This window comes from Indicator indicator, chromosome 12 (genome assembly GCF_027791375.1).
Source record: "Indicator indicator isolate 239-I01 chromosome 12, UM_Iind_1.1, whole genome shotgun sequence".
In the NCBI taxonomy this organism is placed as follows: Eukaryota; Metazoa; Chordata; class Aves; order Piciformes; family Indicatoridae; genus Indicator; species Indicator indicator.
Window position 1 is genome coordinate 18,400,395 of NC_072021.1, and position 19,204 is coordinate 18,419,598.

The window sequence follows — 19,204 nt, forward strand, 5'->3', positions numbered from 1 at the left end:
TCATCGTTAAATTCTGCCCAATTTGCTACAGGCACTCTGTGCCTTTGATTTATACCCAGTTCCTTCAGACCTGCAAAGCAGCCACTAATTGTACTCTACATACACAGTGGGATGGGATCTTAAGGGAAAGCTTTTTAGTAACTCTGATGACACCTTTCTAGTTAGAGTAGTGTAGCAATATCCTATTTAAGATTGCTTTGTTTAATTATTTAAGAGCCATTATGGTAACTGGATATACTCCAACTGTAATTTATTAACTCATACACTTGAATTATCCAAGTTTCTACATCCACTTCACAGAATTATAGAGGAACTAGAATAAGGTAATTGTATCAAAATGCTACAGAATATTCCCTCTGCTGGGAAGTACAGAGCTCTTTTATCTCTCATAGCAAAGGGGTTCATAACTTTTTCCAAACTATGCACTAAGGCCATAAGAATAATTTTAAACAAGCAGCAGAAGTTCATACAGTGTTAAGAAAACACATCATTTCATATCTAAATATATGCATATATATGTATAAATATTTACATACATATATGCATTAATAGATACATCTTCAGTGTAATCATACAATTAATTACCCTTTGTGTGTAAAAAATTATTCTGTATCCCTCTGTCTCTGCTTCTCTGAATATGCTTCTTCACACCCTGATTCTTGTCTTTTTCTGCTCTTGTGCTTTCTTGTTCTTTACCTATCTTGTCTAAGCCAGGACGCCATGTTAAATGATTCCTTTCCTGCTGGAAATATTGCCCATTCCCCTGAATCCCTCTTACTATCATCCTTTGCATACACTGCCCATCTGCCTCCTGACAGCATGCATTAGACATTCCTTTCTCTGGAAAATGACAGCTCTGGGAGCAGCACCTTGAGAGCAGTTCTTCCTTGCACTGACATAGTGTCTGTTCTTGCCATCAGCAGCTAGATTCTCTTCTTGCCTTTCAGGCACTTTTACACATCTCAGAGCTGTCATTTGCAAAAAGAATAGAGAAACATGGAGCAGAGATGGAGGAAAAAAGTCTAGACTAAATCATGTGAGCAACCAGCTTCCTGAAAGCCATAGCAAGCACTCAGACCCTTTCAGTGCCATATATTAATTTAGAACTGCTTAGAGAGGAAAACTTGTAGCACTCAAGATTCTTACTTACAGCAGTCTCTTGAACAGAATATTGCTCTAGTTACAGCATGTATCTTTCTTAACCTAAGATGCTCACCAGAATTCTGCTGCACTCCAGACAATATGTCATAAACATCATGAACATCCAGAGGCATTATAAGTCCTGTATTCTGGGCTGCAGCATCCCTGCTGTTCAAATATACTGGCAAAGGACAGAAAACTGATAACAGTAATTCTACCAAGCTTATGAGGCAGGAGAGGAAGAAGATTTTAACCAAATCCTGCCTTGGAGGCTTAGATGTTCTAAGGAAAAATGAGGGAAACTCATAATTTACCTGGGCTGATCACTCTTAAAAAAAAAGAAAAAGAAAAAAAGCAGAATCAGAAATATTTCCTGCACAAATAGAATTGTGCAATCAGTAATGCACAACAGTCCTCTCACACTTAACCTTTATATGATACCATAGTGTCAGGATTATCCTTCCAGCATATGTCTGTAACTGAAAGCTTTAACATCCTCCTCCCATCTCCCTCAAAGCCACATTATCAGGAACACAGAAAAGATTTAACCACTTAGTAAACAGCACTATCTTGTCAGGCAATATGTTCTTTTCTGTGGGGCACTAGCAGATTGAATGTGCAAGACAGGCAAAATGTCTAACAAAGCTGCTGTATGACAAGAATTTCTTCTTACCCAAGGAACTCGACTAGCTAGAAGATCTCATGGAGTACAAAACAAAACAAACCTATGGCAGCAAACATGGCAATAGGAAATGACACAAATACAGATGTAGGAAGAGACCTGAGGACATGCAATTTGTAACTTCTTTTTTGGTAATTATCCCTATATTAAATGAAAACTTGGAATCTAATTGCTTTGATTACCTGACTTGTGACGAACCTGTCTCTCCCTTCTGCTTCTAGTGCCAGTGGCATTGGAAAAAGCAACTCTTTCTGTCATGTTTTACACCACCACGGTACACAGCAACTTGCCAGAGAACTAAGTAACTGAGAATCAGGTCTCGTGGCAGGCACACATGAAATAAATACCATTATTTAACTATGGGTATTTAACACTGCAGGAAACTGTCATTGGTGACAGCTTCAGTGAAAGAAAATGCACAAAGAGTTCTCCTCTCACAATATTAAGACACCTTTATTGCACAGTGTAGGTGCATGCATACATACTGACACAGAGAGGTCAGAATGAATGTGCATCCAGCTTTACCACCTGATAGCTTCAGCATAGTGACACTGCCCTGTTCATGGAGGCAAAACAGTGCAAACAGTTCAGGGCACCTACATTTCTGTGCTGGTAGCTCTCATCTTCCACTGAGAATGCTGATGATTTAGATTCACACTAGCTCACATTCCATTCCTGTCTCTAATATGTAAATCCATGATTACCAGTTGATGTACAGTCATGAGCTATATATAAAAAAGTCAGCAGCCCTACTGGGCTCTTCTGTTTTTGAAACCCAACACTAGACACACTGACCAGCAGGTCTAGGGAGGTTCTTCTCCCCCTCCACTCTGCCCTGTTGAGACAACACCTGGAATACTGTGTCCAGTTTTGGGGTCACCAGTTCAAGAGAGACAGGGAACTGCTGGAGAGAATCCAACAGAGAGCCACGAGGATCACAGAATCACAGAATCACAGAATTTCAGGGGCTGGAAGGGACCTCGAAAGATCATCTAGTCCACCCCCCCTGCCAGATCACCTACACCAGATTACACAGGAATGCATCCAGGTGAGTTTTGAATATCTCCAGAGAGGGAGACTCCACAACCTCCCTGGGCAGCCTATTCCAGTGTTCCATCACCCTCACAGTGTAAAAATTTTTCCTCATATTTACGTGAAACTTCCTATGCCTCAACTTCCACCATTGCCCCTTGTCCTGTCATTGGGCACCACCAAAAAGAGCCTGGCTGCATCCTCTTGGGACTCACGCTTTACATATTTATAAACATTGATGAGATCTCCTCTAAGCTAAAGAGCCCCAGCTCCCTCAGCATCTCCTTGTACGGAAGATGTTCTACTCCCTTAATCATCCTTGTGACTCTGCACTGGATGATTATAGGACTTGAGCATCTCGCCCCATGAAGAGAGACTGGGATACCTGGGGCTGTTTACTCTTGAGAAGAGGAGAATGAGAGGGGATCTCATCAATGTGTATAAATATCTGAGGGGTAGGTGTCAAGAGGAGGGAAGGGCAAGCTCTTTTCGCTGGTGTGCACTAAGAAGGCAAGGAACAACAGGTACAAGTTTGAACACAGAAGACTTCACCTCAACATGAGGAGAAACTTCTTTACAGTGAGAGTGATGGAGCACTGGAACAGGCTGCCCAGAATGTCTCCTTCTCTGGACACATTCAAAACCCACCTGGATGCATTCCTGTGCAGACTACACTAGGTGATCCTGCTTGGGCAGGGGGCTTTGGACACAATGACCTCTGGAGGTCCCTTTCAACGTCTAATGTGTGGATACTGATACTGTGCTCCTTTCCTCTTCCTTTCCACATTTAGCATGAAGGAAATGGCTAGTAGAGACTTCTGTATGACCCTTTGTATATGGTTATGTTTTTTAACCAGTGTGTGCCAGGTAAAACTGACAGCTTCTGACACAAGCTTCGGGAAATTTTCTGAAATACCAATTTTGGTTTTAAAGTTCAACATCTTACTCTCCAGGAGTTACAAAGATAGTTCCCCTACATACTAACTATATCCTGTGCATATTCTTAGCTACGTGTCATCCCATACACAGATGGATGGCTACAATTTGATCACATTTTAAGATTTTCAGCTGCTTACTAAGTAGCTGAAGTGTCAAAAAACAGAAGCCAGCTATAAATGTGACAGTGGAAGCTGCTGGCATGAGTGTCCAAAACTTTAGAAAGGATGACCTTTCTTTTAACAGCTTTTGAAGAGCTAGTCATCTCTCTGAGGTCTGAGTGATTCTGTGGTCCTTGTGAAGACAGGTCAAGGGGAGCTGGGTGTTCTTGGAAGGTCACATCAGCACAAAAAAGGCCAATGCATATAATTAAGTTGAAGGATACAGATTCCTAATTTCTGCAAAATGCTGAGAAGTTGGTAGCAATTAGATTGCTCAATATACTGGAAAAAAAAATTGCCCCAGACACACATTTAACTTAAGGAATATAATGCTTTGTGTATCTTCCTAAATAATCTTGCCAAGCCAGAGTAAGAACAGTGAGAGCACGTTGGGGTTTTCAGTCTGAGTTTCAGTTACTGCAGCTGCAGCAGAATCATCATATGAAAAACTCAGAAAAAACATACTGCAAATGCACATATGGATGAAGCTTTCCTGTTGTATACAAAAAGAATGTACATACTCGTGTGTATTTAGCATTCAAAATACAAAAGAAACAGCATGATTTATTTATGCCAAAAAGAAACAACAACAACAACAACAAAAAACCCAAACAAAAAACCAAACAGGTTTAAAGGCATCAAGAGTGCGTGACGGAGGAAGCCACCGGGAGGCAGCATCGTCACTCAGCAAGTACCTCATCAAAGTCTGCCCTGCTGCCGCAGACCCTTGACCAGATCTCGGAGGTACAGTCTAACAGCGTCATGTGCAAGTCAACTACCAAACAAGAGCAGCGACGTACAGCAAATACAGCACCTATAGATGCTTAGCATTTAGAAGCCGATGTTTGTACCAACCTTGAATAGTATTGAAACTAATTGCAAGAAAAGTGATATGCAAGTTTTGCTAGTTACTCAAGACTAAAGTGATTTGGGTTTGGGGTTTTTAGGGTATATCATCTATCCTTACCTTAACTACAGTGGTAGAATGAAAAAAGAGGGCTACAGTGGACAGACCAAAAGTTTATGTGCTTATGAAAGAGCTGCTTTGTAAATTAGTTATTAAGGAATGTCTATAGAGTGAATATTCATCTTTCAAAACTGCCTTGCTATGCAATAGAAGAAACTGAAAGTTGTGATTTAATGAGTCTTCTCACAGTTCATAAAAATCTTTAAATTTTTGTTTCCTTAACTTTCCACTGTATCAACCCCTTGATTATAATCTACAAAGCAGAAACAAAAGCTATTTGTGCCGCAGATTAGTTCCCTCTGAATCCCCTCAAACAAAATACTTTTCCCCTATGTTTAGATGTAACTGCTAGTGTTCTGGTTTGTGCCCATTGCCCCATGTCCTATCACTGGGTACCAGTGAAAAGAATCTGGCCCCACCCCCCTTGACACCCACCTTTTAGATATTTATAAGCATTGATAAAGTCCCAACCAGATTCCATGACTCCTTAAAAAATTTTGACTATCATTTGTATAGTATCACAGTCAGAGGCTTTACTTAATATTCTTGTGTTGTGCATTTCTTATATTTTTAAAAGCTGCTATAAACTTCGAAAAACATGGGATTATTCAAGAATTTTTTATTTTGTTATGAAAATAGCATATGAAAAATGATATTTCAAATAATGATCTCTATTGGCCCAATTTAATTCCTGAAGTTGATCATACATTGCTGCGATGGAGAGACGGGACGAGGCCTGATGCAAGCCAAGTGTCGATTTATTGTACACAGCTTTTTCTTTATATGGGTTAATACAACATCAGAAGGCAGCTTGTAATTGGTCATTGGTATGTCCATACTACAGTTGTAAATTCATGATTGGCTACAGAGAGAAAGTATCACACGAACGCATATATTTTTCAGAAGGCTTAAGCAAACGTCAAGCAAGAGGTAAAGGGATTCCATAATTCTGTCCTAAGTTTTGCTTTGTTCTTGTACTCAGGTCCCTGCATAACTCCCTTAGGTCACAGTGGCCTCTAGGGAGCTGACCTGTCTGTGTTTTCCTTCTAGCTGCGCTCTGTTCCCTGGGTTTGCCACCCATCAGGGTTAAAGCATCTCCTTCTATCAGTAAGACAGTGTCTGGGGTTCTGGTCCCTAAATCAATTCCTTCAATGCATATCACATTTTGCCTTTCTGCTGTTCCCCATAATATTTCATATGCAGGATGTTTGCCCTTTTTCACCTGAAGATAGATACACAGACACCTCTAATTCTTGATAAATGTGATATCATCTCCTTTGACTGCCCAAAGACAATTAATCCAGAAAAATCACAGAATTGTCAGGGTTGGAAAGGACCTCAAAGATCATCCAGTTCCAATTCCCCCTGCCATAGGCAGGGACACCTCACACCAGACCAGGTTGCTCAGACCTCCATCCAGCTGGCCTTAAAAACCTCCAGGGATGGGGCTTCCACCACCTCCCTGGGCAACCTGTTCCAGTGTCCCTCCACCCTCATGGTGAAGGACTTTTTCCTAACATCCAATCTGAGTCTGCCCACTTCTAGTTTTGCTCCATTCCCCCTAGTCCTATCACTATCCGACATCCTAAAAAGTCTCTCACCAGCTTTCTTGTAGCACCCCCTTAAGATACTGGAAGGCCACAATAAGGTCTCCTTGGAGCCTTCTCTTCCTCAGACTGAATAACCCAAACTCTCTCAGTCTGTCTCCATAGGAGAGGTGCTCCAGCCCTCTGATCATCTTCATGGCCCTTCTCTGTTAGCAGCATGACGTGAAGAAACACTTAAGATATGAAGAATCCAAAGTAAACAATTTTAAGGCACACTATGATTTGAATTATTTAGCTCACTACACAGAATATATCAATTGAAACCCCTCTTTAATGCAGGGGTTTTAACGTTAAAGTGAATCAAGCAGGTTAATCTGTGGGAATATCAGGTGTCACCTGGCATTTCTGTCTGTGCCAAGAGTGTGTGCTCAGGCAGATGGAAACACGTGGCTTTAATTTTGTTTTCACTCAAAGCTAGCAAAATCCAAATCAGCTCCAGGTTTGATAGCTCTGCTCCTTGGAGAGAGTGTCACCTGAGATGATAGACACAAGCAGAAACCTGAGCCAATGACATTAAATAGTTCTGCTTTTACACCTGGCTTGTACTCTTCTGTGCTGCAGTGTAGGCAGACTTCGCCAGGTCTGATCACACAGACCAGGGCACCAGAAGACAGTTTGGGCTATGGGGTGCTAGCTGAAATGTAGTCCACTGATCTATCTTAGCTTGCCTTTGGATAATTTTCTGTGCTTTGGATCTTCCTCTATAAAAGATTAGCTCTCTAATTATCACAGTATTGTAGACATAAATCAATTTATGACTGTCATGCACTTTGATACTGTTGTAATGAGGCTCACATAAAATATTTCAGAGAGGTTCTTTGAGTTATCTTCTATAAAAATGCAGCAAACTGGACAGGTGAAGTTTATATGCCTCAGGCTTGTGACACCCAGCAGCTTCACGACAATGACAAAAATCTGTTCATTTGATGTATTTATTTATTACTTATTGCTGGGCAAAGGGAACAAAGGGCAGTTTAGTTCTACTACAGAGAGAGAAAGGAAAAATGAAAAATTTAACTAATATTCTGGCTGCTTGCTTCTACTTTTATTAAAAATAACTTGTGAAATTATGAAGTCAAGTTAACTGTGGGATTCAGACTGACTTGTGATTCACACAGTCAGTGGTTACAAAGCAGCTCTGCCCCCCACTGCTTACTGTCTAGAAGAGAAAAGCTGAGTCCCCAAGAGACCACTATGGAATGTAGGATGACATGGGTGTATATTTTAATTCCTATTAATGAGAGTTAATAGTATTAGAGAAAGTTAATTTTTAAAGGTTACCATTTCCAACCTTGATGTCAGATGTAATCTGTAGGTAAGAAACAGTTTCATTTAGGTTGTTAAACAACTTAGATGTTCACTTAGCCTCAGACTTCTGGGGTTATAGGCAACCAGAACAGGTTTCTTGAATTTGCAACCAGCAGCTCATCAGAGAACATACAGCAGATTATATTATCAGTGCTGTTCCTACAAAGTAAGCCATTCAGGGGAGACATTTTCAGAGAAATCTGGAATTTGACCAAATGAAACTCTCCTATCTTCATTACTAGGAACATAATTTTGTGCAGGGCTGAGAATTCTTAGTGGTTTGGTTTGTTTTTTTCTTTTTTTTCTCTTTTCTTTTCTTTTCTTTTCTTTTCTTTTCTTTTCTTTTCTTTTCTTTTCTTTTCTTTTCTTTTCTTTTCTTTTCTTTTCTTTTCTTTTCTTTTCTTTTCTTTTCTTTTCTTTTTTCTTTTCTTTTTTCTTTTCTTTTTCTCTTAAAGAACAATAATGTTTCTGGAAGTTGCTGGGAGTGGAAGCATATAAACAACAGTTGATTGGTTGAGAATTACAATCCTCTTGCAGATGTACAGAATAATAATCATAATTAATAACTTAGTAATATTCTGTACAATGTCATGACCTGGTAAAAGGTCTTTAATTAATAATTAATTATACTTCTCATTTTGGATGTATATATTTCTAGAAATAGTAATGACAGCATTTGTCCTGATCTGTTTGAGTGTTAACATTAGTCTAATTTCATTGACAGTGAAATTTTGTTTCTAATTTGCACCAATGAAAACAAAATCAGATGCATAATTTGTAAAAATTACCTTAAATCACACTAAAGCTCTGCTTGCTTTTACTGAGGTACAGAAACAGAATTTTTTCCATATAAAAATAGGATGAGAAAATACACACTTATCTTTAGTGTCTGAAAGTTGCTGTCCATTTCTTCCACTCTGCAGTAGCTGTAGAGCTAGAAGATAGGCCAGGAAAAGATTTGTTTCAAAATGTGCCCTTTGGAGAGTTACTAGATTTACATGTTTTTTTATAGAAAAGGACAAAACAGAAACAATGGTGAAAACTTGAATGCATAAACAAACCATGTACCTAGTTATGTGCTATAAATCATGTAGAGGAACATTTTTAATTGGAGAAAGGCAACACAACGAAAAAGGTAGCTGTTTCTAAACTCTAATGTGATGATATTCTGTTGTTCTAGAGACACTAGAAATGTACATATTCATAGAGGCTTATAGATCTTTGCTTACTTCTCAAAGAGAATTGATAAATGAGTGAAGGAATCCCAAGGGGTTCCCTTAGTTTAATAAAACCAGGAATACTTTCCAGCGCATTGCTTTTTCCTGATGTCTTCCCTCAAATAAAATGAATTATGCACACACAGATTGTTCATTGTCAGTTTGCTTGCTGTGGAATTTCTGTTGTAATAAACTGTGCTCTGAGGATTTCTCTGTAAATGTTTTTCCTGTTTATTGATGTGGCTTTTATCAATACAAACACTTATCTCAACCCCAACACTTTATTCTGCCCCACTTCCTGAAAGAAAAAGGAAACATTATTAATTTGGAGATGCTGAGATATGTTGTAAGTTGCTGTCTCTCTACATCTTTCTATCTGCAGAACAAATGGAATAGGAAAGTTTACATTCCTGCAGGTTCAATTGTGAGATTTCTGGCATTCTTTATATAATTAGAAAATGGTGTTGAAGTTAATGTTATAACTAAATTAGCTGTAGGGTTTAAGAATAGTCATGCACAATTAAAAAGTGTATATAAAAAACAACCTAAGTATATTTTAATGTTAACTCTATTCTGTATAGAAATATGGGGGGGAGGGGGGGGGGTAGTTTGTTTTTGTTGTTTTTGTTTTGGTGTTTGTTCAAGCAGGTGCAGTGCTGCCTTCTTTCCCTAAGAGATCAAAGCACGAGTTCTGTCAGCATCCATAAAATACACAAAGCAATGCCTAAGAGTCACTGCACTCAGTTTGGAAGATCTCTTTAAAGGACAAATGCTGCCAGAATGCACTTGTAGCTTCTTCATCAAAACCCAGCTGCAGCAACATCTATCATTATAATAGCCCAGTAGTTGCAATACTGACCCAGAAACTGCTGATAACTAACTTTCATGTCTTAGGGAAGATTGTCCCTTCTCAGAAAGCTGCTCTAGAATGTTAGGAGTTCACTCTTTCAGATCCTTTCTCCTCCTTCTCTATGAATCTTTCCTCTTTTTCCACATAGGAGAACATTTTGAATGTACCTACAGGATACTGTGTTTTGCATTCAGTAGTCAATGGATTTTAAAAAAGAAATAATCTTGAGGGCAAGTTGAGACTCCAGGACTCCACACTCTTAAATAAAGGCATTAGCCACTTGTGTAAAAGCATTTTTAATTAAGTGTTAAAACCAGCAGGTTATTTTGTACAAGGAGGGCATCACAATATTTTTAGCACAGGATTTTTTCCATTCTTTCAGAGTGGGTGTCTACCCTCATGAATCAGTTTTGAGTCTGGATTCTGAGGAGTCTATGTAGTACTCCCTTTGCAGAACTGACTGTGGTGCCTAAATTGCAGAGCACAAAGACTATGGACTTCTCCCATGCTCAGAAATTTCTGCTGGTAACTGCTGAGGTACTAGCAATGCCCTAGTGAATCTGAGGGTCTTTGCACTGTCTCCCCAATGGAACTAGTTCTCCCCACAGCATTGCAGAGAAAGCATATGGTAGGCTTTGGCTTCCATTTCTTGGGATGAGCCACCTAAGAAATAACCATTTAAAAAAAAAAATCACTGCAGTTCTTTAGCCATCTGTCTTTAGTACTGGTGTGAGAAAACTGTACTCTTAAGTTGCTAGTACTGAAGCAGTCCTATTTCATTGAATTACTGCCACAGAAAATGGCTAAGCAGAGAAGCTGTTCTTGCAGGATGTCTTTGCTCACAGAAGTGATTACAGCTCTCTGCAGACTTACACAATCATGAAAAAGTGAGAAGATGCAGAAGGCTCATTTTGGCTACAGCTTCTGTGGCTCCCTGTCCCTATTATAAATGTGCTCATTAGAGGCTATCATAAGAGGTCTGCACATATGCTTGAAGTTAAACACCTGCACAACCTTTGACACATGGGGTCATAGCTATTACCAGTTATGCTGGTACTCATTTTCATCTGCTCTCATGCTACCTTGTTTTCTATATTTTAAAGACGTTACCAAAGCACTATAATGTCATGAAACATTGTCAGGACATGAAAAGCTTTGTGAAGAACTTAAATTCTTACATAAAAAAAAACCAAACCACAAACTAATAAAGTCACAGAGGAGCAAGCATTTACAGTCTTAAAACATTTTTTATAATCATTAGCCTTGCAGAGAGCAGACTTGGTCTATGAAAACAAACCAGGTCCTGACAGATTTCAATGGGGTTAACATCAATGAAACAGAATATGGCCATTGGATACATCTAGTCGCTTACAAAAGAATAAACACTGCATGAAGTCAATATTAGTTTTCTTAACTGAGATGAGAATTTCCAAGAATTCCAACTATTTTTGTCTGTAAAAGAATTGACTTTCCATAAGCAAGATTATGAAAAAAAAAAAAGTTCAAGAATGGGAAGGGCTTATATCAGTTGCCTAAGCAAAAGCATTTAGTGCTACTTGAGATTAGGTGCCATTTATATAGGGAGAGGTGGAACAGCACAAGGTCTATAGGTTTATAACATGCACCTGCAATTGCAGCCAGAGTTCATGCAAAATCAAGTTTAGAAATCATTTGTTTTGTTTAAATATCCATTGATAGTTCAGACTGATAGCAAAAATAATTCACTAAAAATTTCTTTAAAATGTCACACAGTTCTGGTGACCCTGTTTCTAAAATGTAATAGATGGGCTTTTTGTTCACACTAAATAGTAAGTCTAATTTTTTTACAAAATTATATGTCATTCAGATTTGAGGGACTAAATTTGCCGGCAGTAACCACAACACCTACTTGCAGGATCATCACACCATCAGTTTACAGGAAACTTTTGACTTCTATAGTGTATTAAAACTATTGATTACATGATGTAGATAACAGAGGGGTATAAACAAAAGCTGTATCACCCTTTTGAATATGGAAGTAATGTAATAAAACTCAGGATTTCAACTACTACTAAAAAACCATGCAAAACCAACAAACCTGTTTTAACAGATTTCAGCAGATGATTTATTGCATGTTGCTCACAGACTCTATTATGAAGCAAATAATGAAACCCAAATGAAACCGCCCTACGTTATGCTCATAAAAAAAATCTGTCTTCTTTACAGAAAGAAATCAAAACACAGGCTCTAAAATCACCAGATAACCTAGACCAAATGTACCACAAACAAGGTTATGGGCCCTTATTATACCCTAACACTCTCTTGCTAGTGCTGTGTTGCCTTTACTGGTATGATAAGGTCTTATCAAACACTACCAGTTCTTCATCCCCTTTCCCCAGTGTGTTAATAAGGTTTAATTACCAAAATAACCACTTGTCGTGGAACTACATTTCCCAGACTATTTTGCAAAGCAGTTATTTTTCAATAGCTCTCAAGGTCTATATAACAGAAAACTTTCTTCTTGAATCTTTCTCAGGGATTGGATTTTAATATCCATCCTATATTCCAGCATGTAGCAATTTAACTAAAATCACTAAGCATTAACACTTAAATTATGAAGATTTTATCAGAATTTATTCTTCAAAGGCCATACCCACTATGGTAACCTTTCATAAGTGCCTTCCCTTGGCCTTTACATTTCGTAAGACACAGAGGATTATTAGTCTGTAGTATTTTTTTTGCAGTAGATTTTAACTAAAAAATAGACTAGCCATTAACCTTTTCAGCTAAAAGGGGGTTAATTGGGAGACAGTACTGCTGCTACTATTTTCATAACTATTGAAAACTGAAACATGTTGGAAGAGTGGTGTGGAAAACACATGAGCTCTTTCACATGAGATATTCTCATTCCACATGTAAATAGATATGGTGGTGCTAATTCTCATGTCTTCTGTGATCTCTGAATTAATTTGCAAAGGAATTCATACCATGGAAAACAGTAAAGTGAGGGGTAAAATTAGTTTTATATTTTATATTTAATATAAGTAAGGCAAACTAGACACTTGTATAGAGAATTAGATTCTAAAAGCATAACATCATTATGCACATTCTTTGGGGTGGGTGAATGTTAACAAACAAGACGCAGTATGCATTTAGAGCAACCCACCTAACCTAAACAAGTGGGATAAATGTTATATACATTGTCTTGAAGCTTTAGGGCAAAAGCTCAAGGCCTACAATAAGCCCTGTCCTGGTGCACTTGCATCCCGGTAATGCTTTACATCAAAGATGTCTGTAGGCATAAGAAAAGGTCATTGTCAGGGGCATTGCATCCAATTTTCTGGCAAGGCAGTTCAGCAGATATTAGCGTCCCCTGGACTTTTTTTTTTTTTGTAAACAGTTGGATTGGATGACCTGGTGCGGTCTGTTTCACTCTGTTTTTCTTCAATTCTGTATCATGCAACTCACTGCAAGACTGTGTTGTTGATTAAAAAAAAAAACCCAAAACCTCACGCTGATTTTTTTCCTGCATGTAGAGGACAGGACAGCAGCATCTGCCAGAACAATCTCTTATACAGCTGTAGCTGACCACTGGCCCATTGTGTTAAGGAAATCTGAATATTTGTGTTTTCTTCCATATGGAAAAAACAGCAAGGCTTTAACACTACTGTAGCTGAATACCATAAATCTTGAAATGAAAGCATATGTTTCTTTCACACGTTCCCACTTTTATGCTTTAATTTGTCCCAGCCTACCTGAAGTGTTTTTACTGAAATTAGATCTGTTACTAGTACAAAATTATAGAGGTTCTATTTATGTGATATAAGAAAATAAAATAGAAATGTATCTGGGTATACTTAGGATTTGATATTTTTAGAATTGCTTCCTAATCTTGCTGTGGCAATCTAATGTAATACAGAACATAAGAGAGCACATTATTATGCTTATAGCTATAACGTATGCTATCATGAATGAAAAAAAAAAAGAAAAAGGATACCAAAATGAGTATTAAAAATCTAATTATTTATGTCATTTGGAACACTATATTTGTTTTACAATACAATCCAGAGTATGGCATATTTGTGCAACACATTCTGTTTACTGAAAAACAAATACAAAATGAGAGAATTTTAACTGCATATTGTATCATGGGAACAGATATGTGGTAAAACACCACAAAAAACAAAAATCGGTGGCTGGAAAACTTACAGCCAGGGACCCATTTGTTCTTTAGGACTGTTACATTAATTTTCAGACTTGCTGCAGCAGCAAAGCTGAGATGTAGGATGAATGCATCAACTACTAACTACTAATGCTAGAAAGATAACTTTAGCTTCTCAAGGTAATTTAAAAGACCCATTCATATCCTATTTTTCAAACACTGCACTTTTATTTGAACTGTATAAGAGGTTAAGTCTTCAGAAGTCAATAAAACTCAACAGTTTCCTTCAGCCAACAGAAGTGGTTTCCTTGGGAAGTATTGTGTTCTAATTCTCCACTAATTAAAAAAAAATATATAAATTCTATCCAGAGGCCTGTGAATAAGACCTAGAATTGAGGTATTAGCCCATTGATATATTGTTTTAAAGGAAATGTGTGCTTGGATACATTTTAAGCCTTACTAAGCATTTCATACCCCAGCTTACACTCATGCCTGCTCACTGCCAAAATAAGACACTGCATCAATAAAATTCAAACTATTGATTTTTAGTAATTTGTTGTTGACAAAAATATATTCCTCAATTTAAGTCACAGAATTGCTTTAAGTCAATATCACAAATTATTAAGGAGAGTGATTGGATGAAAGAAGGAGACTACATTTAATTAAAATCTTTTAGCAGGAAAGCAAAGGCATATTTTTTATCTTAACATTTCACTATATAAACTGATCTATAATGAAATAGTCCTGCTCTTTCTTACTTTCCCTCATTTTACTAAAATTTAGTAAGTGAACAGATGTACTGTGATATTTATGAGTGTATGGCCAGGACTATTGTTTCCCAATTGAGTTTTAAATTAAAAGTCTGAAATCAGGGCATTCTCACCCACTGAATTCTCTACATAATAGAGAATAATTTTGTAGAAGCAGGTTGTCTTATTTTTCCCCGTGACTTCTCTTTCTCTCCTCATAGCCACATTTCTTTTTACCCTTCCCCAAAGCAACATCTCTCTCAATTCTTCTTATCTTGCTCTATGTGTTCTGTCTTGTTTCCACATCACATTTAGGACTCACAGATCTGAGAGAATTTCTAGAAATGCTCAAGTCTCAAAATTCAATCTTCTAATATACAATGGACGGACTGTACTCTCAGAATTCTTTCCTCTGGAATTTATTAGTGCTCAGATATTTAAAATGTATCCAGACTTGTAACTTCTGTAAATTTGTTTGTTTGTTTGTTTTATGACAAAAATTTCAATACAGTCTTTGCAATTATAAGCTATCCTACTTTTTTTTTTTTTTTAACAGGGAAAGTAAAATTGTTATTCATCTTTTAAGCTGACATTTTGAAATTACCTAACCTCTTTAAACACTCCTAAAACTGCATACAGTAAAGGAGAACGTAAGACAGCTTACAAAATACCACATATAACTGTAAAACTAGTACGAGAGTTTGTGACAACTCTTGTAATAACTCCCCCCTTATCTCCATGTAGTGCTACCTGATGCTGTGATCACTCAGCATTTAAACAATGATACAAACATTGCTTTCTTCCTACAGTGAGATAATTAGTTGCAGAGTGAATCTTGATAAACAATTTTAACAGATACTTCCATCCTGACTACTTTATCTCAAGCACAGAAATAAATATATGGTTCTATATTTTATGTAATTATTATAGGACATAAAATGATTACAAAGAACTCAATATTATTGTTCTGATGCAGTACCATACTGCAGAGCAGGCACTTTAAATTTCAATTCATGCTTGACATAAAAGAAAAGCTAAAAATTAAATCAGACTGTTACTGAAATGGAAATTGCGTACTCTGTTTACTGTCTAAAGCAAGAAATGCTAAACTTAAAGATCTAATACTTAGTTTGCTTATTGCAAAGAAAAATAGACAAAGTTAAGTATGGAAACATTTTATTTCAAAACATAAGACCAAACCACAAAGATCAGAAGTTCTATTAGAACTAAATTTAAAGTTATAAAGTGATAGACTGAAAGAATTGGGGCTGTTCAGTCTGAAGAAGAGAAGGCTCCGAGGTGACCTTATTGTAGCCTTCCAGCATCTGAAGGGGGCCTACAAGAAAGCTGGGGAGGGACTTTTTAGGATATCAGGTAGTAACAGGACTAGGGGGAATGGAATAAAGCTGGAAGTGGGGAGATTCAGACTGGATGTGAGGAAGAAGTTCTTCACCATGAGAGTGGTGAGAGCCTGGAATGGGTTGTCCAGGGAGGTGGTTGAAGCCCCATCCCTGGAGGTGTTTAAGGCCAGGCTGGATGAGGCTCTGGCCAGCCTGATATAGGGTAGGGTGTCCCTGCCCATGGCAGGGGGGTTGGAACTAGATGATCCTTGTGGTCCCTTCCAACCCTGACTGATTCTATGAGATGAAAAGAGTGATTTTCTTGTGAGATAAGATTCATAAATACAGAAACTGAACAACTCTGCCTTGCCATCACAGGCACTCTCTTTTTCTATTACTAATAATTATTAATACACACAGCCTTGGAAGACAGAACTACTTTGTGTTGTAAGTATAAATGACATTATTTGGAGCTACACATAAAAACACATCAGTCTTTTCAGCAGTTGCAAGTGAGCTGAGAAAATCTCTGATGGCAACTGTTTGATGATTCTGTTTCTGTCCCTTAACTCTCTGTGCCACAAAAGATACCAAGAACATAGAATACGGAAAACATTTAGCGCTGCTTGATCCTTCTGTTGCAGGACATATAGCTGGCAGAATGGGAGCACTTATAAAATCAATGTTTCACGTACTGTAAACTTTGAGCAGAAGCTGAGTCTTGCTGTCTTTCATGGTGAGCTCATCCTCTTTCATCTGCTGCCTCTAGAAGATGCAGAAGGAGCATGCTCCCATTCCTAAACAGAAGATGAATGAGTTAGAGTCCTTTAAGCTTTTTTTTTGCCTTTTTTTATTTTTTTTTTCCCCAGCACTTCCTTTGGGGCTTTCCTACAGCTGCTGCTTTGCCTCATATTCTCAATTCAGATATGCAGACTCTTGAGCACTGACCTAAAAGCATCACTATGTTTGTATGTACTTTGGTCTCATCATAGTCTGAAAGGTTTTCATGCAGTATGTTCTGGCTCATTCTTACAGAATTAGCTGGCCCAGCTGAGTCTCTGGACTAAAAAGCCCCATCTTGCAGCATTTTAAACAAGATTTTTTTTTTCCAAAAGAAACATGGATGTTTTACTGTTAACCCTCTTCCCCTTAAGATGAGCTTAAGAAATATGTTTTATATGACTGCTTCATGATTACTGTCTGAGTTAACTCTGTTTAAAAGCAAATGCAATAAACCATCATCACCGAATGGCCTCTAATATGTAATAACTTTGGTTATTACTATTTACCTGAGGATCTGGGTAGTCTGAATATTTTCTGATATATTATCAGAACAAAAGAAACTATTTACAGTCTTTGTGCAGAATAATGAAAGAAATGGACCGTGGCTAGATCAGAAAAGAAGTATTGCAGAAATAGTGTTACATAGAAGATATTAATGCAGCAGATTTCTTTCAGGGTTGGAGTACATAATATTATTTACTTTGAAGAGCCACTCATTTTACTAGATAAAAAATAAAAAAAGACAGGGGTATTTTCAAAGCATTAAACTCATATGAGCAGACAGGAAAACACAGATTATCACTCTGAGTTGAGTTCTGTTTCTTTTTAAAGAAAATATCACCATCCAAAGATACATGTTGTGAGACATTGAGGACTTACTGTGACAATTGATAAATTATGGCTGCTGAGGCCTTGGTAGTTAAGAAACACAGTCTGTGAAAGACAGGCTTTTAATGGGATTGATATAAGAGAAAAAAATCAGTAACGAACAATTTCATACTGGAAAAAACTGTTCTAAGAACAAAAGAGAACATTCATTAGCACACAGCACGATGTGTTAAAAGAGATGTAACCAGGAAGAAGACAGGTATAGCAAAGCTAAGGGTGTACTGGATTTGGAATCCCTCACATCCAGAACAAAAGAAGTATGTGGGAGGACCAGATGCATCAAGGTTTGTAACACATGTTGATTGCTCAGCAGTAACGAAGACAGTCAAGAAGTGCACTAAGCAAATGACATCTATAAACAAATTACACAGGAAAAGAGGAAAGTAAAGAACACACAAATTTGCAAAAGCTTCTAGCAGAGGAATTTAGCATGAGTGAAGCATTCCTCCACAGCTACAGTACAGGATCAAGAAAGGAGTAGTAAAGAAGTTACCATACCCAAGTCTGACATAAAAGAATATACCAAAAATGTCTTTTCACTATAATAATATCAATAAGTTTTGCTTCGTTAGAATTGTATGAAGTATTAGCAAGCACATAAGGGAAAGTGTCAAAATCTACCTTTTAATAAATACAAAGCCAGAGAACTGTAAAATCATTATTTAAAATAAAATTAGAAAAGGCTCTTTTAATATCACAAAGTACTTCAGAGTGAAGAAGGTTTGTCACAGTGTCTACAGGTACATCATATTATCAAGGTGTATGTGCATGCAGTTCCAGGACTATGTCCATGTTAAAATTGCCAATAGCAAACTACCTAAAGGAATGAAACAAAAGCCCCTTGGATCATGGCATACACAAATATAATGAAAAAAGGTTATGAACTTACTGCAATTTATTGCCTCAATTACTGCACTAGAAACTGGAGAGACTGTTCTGATACAGTGTGTTAGCTTTTAAGACCTTAAAAGAACTATATGGTGGGATGTTAAAATTTACCTGCTACAGATGATGCAATATCTTTGCTCTGCAGGTGTCATAGATTCCATCTACTATAGGTTCTACCAGGATACCAGGAGTTCTGGCTGGGCAGAGTGTAGCCATCTACTTTTTACTGCTCTGGAAGACAGCAATTAAAAAAATACTTTTTGTCATGTTGCACATGAGATATTTAAGGAAGGTGCAATGGTATACTGGAAGGACTGTCTGAAATTAGCCATTATTGACACTATACTGAAACAACTCCAAAAGATTACAGCAAAATCCTAATGTCACAGGCAAAAGATACAAGGATATGCAATCAAAAATTCAACCCTAGCTGATGGAAAATTGGTGTTAATAATTTTGGAAAAGAGATTTATCTAACTTTCTAAAGTTAGTGCTTACAGCAAGCAAAAATATTT